Source organism: Entelurus aequoreus, linkage group LG06 (assembly GCF_033978785.1).
Source record: "Entelurus aequoreus isolate RoL-2023_Sb linkage group LG06, RoL_Eaeq_v1.1, whole genome shotgun sequence".
NCBI classification, from domain to species: domain Eukaryota; kingdom Metazoa; phylum Chordata; class Actinopteri; order Syngnathiformes; family Syngnathidae; genus Entelurus; species Entelurus aequoreus.
The window spans coordinates 72,578,958-72,585,548 of record NC_084736.1 but is presented as its reverse complement, the minus strand read 5'-3'; the positions used below and the strand labels follow the sequence as shown (position 1 = coordinate 72,585,548).

Below are 6,591 nucleotides of genomic sequence, written 5' to 3'. Positions count from 1 at the left end.
GAAACGGCAGGCTGTCTTCTTCTATTGGATTTTCACCAATCTTTGCAAGCTGGGTAATGTTTGCTGTGGTCTGGAACAACATGGCACACAAACAACTATGAGAAATGCAGCCAATATTACATACAGACTATGTGTCATGAGACATGCGAATATTAATTAAATACACAGAGGACGTAAGTAAAGGAAATAAAATGAGCTCAAATATACCTACAAACGAGGCATAATGATGCAATATGTACATACAGCTAGCCTAACTAGCACGTTAGCATCGATTAGCTTGCAGTCGTGGATTGACCAAATATGCCTGATAAGCACTCCAGCAAATCAATAAAATCAACAAAGCTCACCTTTTGTGCATTCATGCACAGCATAAAACGTTTGGTGGACAAAATGAGACAAAGAAGGAAATTAGTAGGACAAAACGGTGCTTGCCAAATACTCTCATCAGTGAAGTATGTTTGGTATAAACAGTGGGATTTCTAACAATTAAGAAGGTGTGTGTTATGTTTGTCCTTCGACAGAAACCATAGTGAAACAAAAAAAACACAAATTTTTTCATAATTTTTCCATTTTCACACATCTTTGAAAAAGCTCCAAGGAGCCACAAGGGCGGGTTGCTAAACCCCGATTTACACCCACATTCACAGAGAGATTGACGATATGGCCGAAAATCTATATCACGATATATATATTGCATTTGATATATACAGTAGATGATAATAGAACCATTTCAAAACAGGTTACAAAGGCTCCTAATTTGGCTGCTGACGTACGCAGTAAGATATTACGTAATTTCCAGTTTTATAATTTTCTCAAAACCATTATTAATCTATTTGCTAATTAACTGTTAATATCGGGTTACTTTCTGTTGTAACATGCGTCTATCTACACTTCTGTGAAAATGTTATAAGCAAATGTTTTTCTATTGTTTGATGCTTTACATTAGCGTTGGGCGAGACTACACATTTCGGTATTGAGCCAATATACCGTAATTTCTGGACTATAAGCCGCTACTTTTTCCCCTCGTTCTGGTCCCTGCGGCTTATACAAGGGTGCGGCTTATTTACGGCCTGTTCTTCTCCGACACCGACGAAGAGGATTTCTGTGGTTTTAGTACGCAGGAGGAAGACGATGACACAATGATTAAAGACTGACTTTTCATATACCGGTAGGCTGGTTATTTTGATAACGTACATGCGAGCACTTTGTATTACTTTGCACCGTTGTATTATTTGTACTCTGCACGAATGCTGTTCGCCATGTCAAAGATGTGAAAGTTTGATTGAATGATTGAAAGATTTATAGTTAATAAATGGGACGCTTTGCGTTCCCAGAAAGTCATCTCTGTCCCGACAATCCCCTCCGTGGTAGCAGGAACCCCTATATACTACGGTAATTACAAATCAAAACCCTGCGGCTTATAGTCGGGTGCGGCTTATATATGGAGCAATCTGTATTTTCCCCTAAATTTAGCTGGTGCGGCTTATAGTCAGGTGCGGCTTATAGTCCGGAAATTACGGTAAGTAGTTACAGGAGCAGTATTGGTCATACCAATAGTGATACCAATAATTAAAATTTTCAAGATCAGGCTCCACCATAATGACCAACAATAAAATACGTAGTAGGCCAAAGTATTCATTAAAAACAGTGCCAAGGTTTTATTTAACAAGTATATTTCATATTTTTTGGTAACTAACATTACACACAGTTTCAACAGTAATACTGTGTTTGAATATAGGAATTGAAAACATGTCACGTAAATATTTAATTTAGCGATTCTTTGGGGTAACACTCGATGGGGCCCACGTACAACAGTTTGAGAGTTACTGTTCTAGGCCATCTTGCCCATCCCTAATGTACGATATACTTTAGACTATTGCAAACTTTTCGCTTTGTGTCATTTTTAGTCTGACTGTGACACACATTGTACAGGAACATATTGAACTATTTACAAAAAAGAAAAGTACAAAATGAGTGAGTGTCGTACAAATTGAAAACACTGAACAACTAAGAAATAAGAATACAAGATAATAAAACAGATGTGTGAAGATAATCCTTCAAGCTTGCTCAGTGGCCTTGTGGTTAGAACGTCCACCCTGAGATCGGTAGATCGTGAGTTCAAACCCAGGCCGAGTCATGCCAAAGGCTAAAAAATTCAGAATAAGAATAGTTTTTATTGCCAATGTTTGAGAACGGGTTCACAATGGAACCCATTACCTCCATACTTGCCAACCCTCCCGATTTTCCCGGGAGACTCCCGAATTTCAGTGCCCCTCCCGGAAACCTCCCGGGGCAACCATTCTCCCGAATTTCTCCCGATTTCCACCCGGACAACAATGTTGGGGGCGTACCTTAAAGGCACTGCCTTTAGCGTTCTCTACAACCTGTCGTCACGTCCGCTTTTCCTCCACACAAACAGCGTGCTGGCCCAGTCACATAATATATGCGGCTTTTACACACACACAAGTAAATGCAAGGCATACTTGATCAACAGCCATACAGGTCACACTGAGGGTAGCCGTATAAACAACTTTAACACTGTTACAAATATGCGCCACACTGTGAACCCACACCAAACAAGAATGACAAACACATTTGGGGAGAACATCCGCACCGTAACACAACATAAACACAACAGAACATATACCCAGAACCCCTTGCAGCACTAACTCTTCCGGGACGCTACAATATACACCCCCCTGGTACCACCAAACCCCGCCCCCCCACACCTCAAACCCCCCCATCTCCAGAATTCGGAGGTCTCAAGGTTGGTAAGTAGGATTACCTCCTTTCTTGGCACTCAGCATCAAGGGTTGGAATTGGGGTTTAAATCCCCAAAATGGTTCCCGAGCACGGCCACCGCTGCTGCTCACTGCTCCCCTCACCTCCCAGGGGGTGGACCAAGGGGATGGGTCAAATGCAGAGGGTAATTTCACTATCAGTGGTACTTTAACATTAACTTTAACAACACAGAAAGAAAAAACTGAATGAAACTCCTGCCTGTCCTTCAGAATTGGACTTGATTAGGTCACTCTTTCCACAACTCCTCTAATTAAGAGATGTGGAGTCCCTGAAGAAAATGAGCTAATGACTGAGGCGCAGCAATTAACCTCGGTGTTGGGTCAAAGCACTGCCCTCCTCTGTCCCTAGATGAAAACATTTCACTGAAAGATTGCTCACCTCTCCCTAATCCCTCTGCCTTGATTCCCAGACTTGATACGTTTATGACTGGATGAACTCTGTCTTCTCTATTTCCTTCTGGAAAAGTGCGAGCAAGAGTGAAATTGACAGACTGTTTCCTGGCCTACGCGTCCGTATGACGACGCATAGCGTAACACCTTGACTTCATTGTCTCTCGCTCTCATTCTGTCTGATTCACACATGCAAAACTTTAGCCGTTGATTGTGACACTCTGGATGACTGCATGGAGAGACATTCATGTGGCCTATCAGACCCACAAGAACAACATAAATGCAGCGGGTCGTCACGGCCAGCAGCAGCAAGCACACGCGTGGGTGACTTGACTGCACTACTGAGGACTTTTCCTACTCCCACGACTTGCGTGGTTTGTATGAAATTGCACTAAAAAGACACCGACTCTAATTGGCACTCTGCAAGCTTCGCTTTATAGTGTCATATTTGCCCGCCGCAATTGCAGCGCAATGAAGGAAGCCTAATTATGCACATTAAGCACTGGATATGAACCTTGCCTTGTGGGGAAACTATCCATAATAATCAAACCTTTGGCTTTAACTATACTCCGGCTCAAACAAGAAGAAGACATTCAATGACTTACAACGATGTTAGGTGCCAGAACCATTTCGGAAGATCTAATTTCTCTAACTTTTAATCCCTTGTAGTGGAATGTACTGTTTAATGCAAAATGTCCACAAGCCACTACAGTACATGACGTCATTGTTTACATTGTGTTCATAGTCATCGTTGCAGGGTCACTGCCTGTAGAAATGGTTCAATTAAACAACAGTAAGCAATACATGTGTCATGATTTGGCAGCTCTGCTGCTTTGTTCTGGTCACGGGGCGGATCCACCTTTGCACACACTTGATACCCATTTCCTCCTGACTACTAAGGCCCTGTCTACATTAAGCCGGATAACTCCCTAAAGGAATAATCGTGTCAGCCACACTAAACCAGCGTTTAAGGTTCCCCTCCTTGGATAATTTTTTACACGGGTAAGTGCGGCGTGTATTTCTTGAATCTCCGGCTCTTAGCTTTCTATGGACTCATTGATCGTTTACAAACTGAGTTTGGAGAGGAAGTGACGCCAGAAAGACCGCGGCCCACACAGGAAGTGAGGTCAGAAAGAACCCGCAACAGCCAGCTTCATAATAAAGCGGTTTTGTAACTCAGAGCTAACCACTGGAAATATGGAGGTGAGTCATCCAGACATGCCCGTGTTTCTCCTTCCGTCTGTACAGACGCTTGTGGACATCACACATGAATACTTTAAGAGAAAGCGATTGCAGCTATTTGGGATACAACACTTCTCAGACGGCAAGAGAACTTTCAAATGTCCAGGTCAGCTTACCGAAAAGCTTTGTCCATTTGTCGAAGGAGAAACGACCAGAATGCAGGCTCCCGTGGATGTGATAAAAAAAAAGGTAGCGCATGCTTTGTATTAACTGGCCGTCGAGGGAAGACTACGGAATACAGCGAATGCATTTGGACTGGCAAAGCTGACTGTATCAGTTATTGTCCGCCATGTAAGTCGCGGACTCAACGTCTAGGTCCAGAGTGTATAAAGTCACCAAAAACGAATGGACAATGAAGGTCAATGCAAAAGAGTGAGGAGTGTCCTGACCAGATATTTAGATCCCTAGATTGATTGATGTAAAAGGTATAATGTACTAGGTCGCGGAGAGAGGGTGGGGGTCTTAAACGACCATTGTGTGTGTGTGGACAAGGATAAGGTTAGGTGGGATTTACCCTGGTTAACCTTAGCCGGCTTAGTGTAGAAGGGGCCTTAAGCTCTCCAGTCTATTCACTCGGGCGCCAGTAGATTCCAGATAGGTCACCCTTCTAGCCGCGTTCTTCTCCTCTGCTCTGGCTGATCGTGACAACATGTGCTGTAGTTGTTCTTGGGCTCCCCTTCCACTTGTTATTACCACTACCAAGTGCAAAAGTGAGCAGTATTGTTTCCATTAGTGTCGTTTCTTGTAAGCATAGACGTAATTTTGGGGGGTCCCTGCAAAAAGTCCCCTGCAACTTTTTCAAAAGGCACTTTTTGTCCCTTGCATTTTTTAATGTCCAATAATAATGTAACGCTATCGGTGGTATTCAGTCATTTTTCTTACCTGCTTACTTCTGGAAAACGTTGTGGTGGTGCACCAAACCAATATGGCCACTGTACAGCAAACAGTGTGCAAACTATCCGAGTCCGCAAGGAGCCGATACGTTATCAAAAGAGGATTTGTCAAGTGATCTCAAGGATTATCCGTCAGTTGCGTTCCCAGACACGTCAAACTATCTGGTACTCCAGACTTAAAACAGATTAAAAGCTTGGAAAAGCACAGAAGCCTAAAATTTATTTGTGTGTGGCTGGGTCATGGAAATTAGTAACAAGATTCTACCGGATAAATCATGCATTGTTTTTGCTGGGGTACGGTTGCATTTCATGATTTAACGTCACATCTTGCGAGGATGGGTCCTTGTAAACGAGTAGTACTCGATGGCCTTGATACATTTTGAATTTTCCCATTATGTTAACAATTCAAAAAGATCATCGCAGACACCACTGAAGACCTGTCTGGTTGTGAAAGAAGTCAGGGAAGTGATCACAGCTTAATGTATCTGAATGTAAGGTACGTTTCAGTCATGTATGCCTTGTTGTCGTTACGAGTACGTGTGGTTTTCCCAGTCTTTATTAAAATATAACTATACAGCTTTATGATTGATGCCTTTGGTAAAAGTTTAACTCGTTCAGGTTTTGCTTACATTTTTGCTTTCTTTTATTTAGACTCGCCGAGTTGGTGCTTTACAAAACACCCGTAGCAAAAATGTGTTTTAAGAACTCAGAAACGAGATAACATAGAAATAATACCAAGATAACACTATGGAATGGGAAGATTCTACATTTTAAAAGTCCCTCAAACAAACCTTTAACGAAGTGATCGTCGTTGCTTCATAAAATAAATTAAAATACACAGAGGACATAAGTAAAGGATATTAAATGAGCTCAAATATACCTACAAACGAGGCATAATGATGCAATATGTACATACAGCTAGCCTAAATAGCATGTTAGCATTGATTAGCTTGCAGTCATGCATTGACCAAATATGCCTGATTAGCACTCCAACAAGTCAATAACATCAACAAAGCGCACCTTTGTGCATTCACGCACAGTATAAAACGTTTGGTGGACAAAATGAGACAAAGCAGGAGTGGAAGATTTTACATGTAAACAAACTGTTGCATCACAGTCCACACTATGGTGAGTTCAAAAACCGCCGAAATTAGTAGGACAAAACGATGTTCACCAAATGCTCTCATCAGTGAAGCATACACAAACATAATTAACAGTGGGCTTTCTAACAATTGGGGAGGTTTGTGTTCAATGTTTGTCCTCAA

The 6,591-nt window shown here is 42.0% G+C and overlaps 1 protein-coding gene across 3 annotated transcripts in view; it reads right to left on the bottom strand.

Annotated features, from left to right (window-relative positions):
- Window positions 1-6,591, bottom strand: part of LOC133652572 (adhesion G-protein coupled receptor D1-like) — a 103,016-nt gene that overhangs the window by 28,306 nt on the left and 68,119 nt on the right. The window lies entirely within an intron of this gene.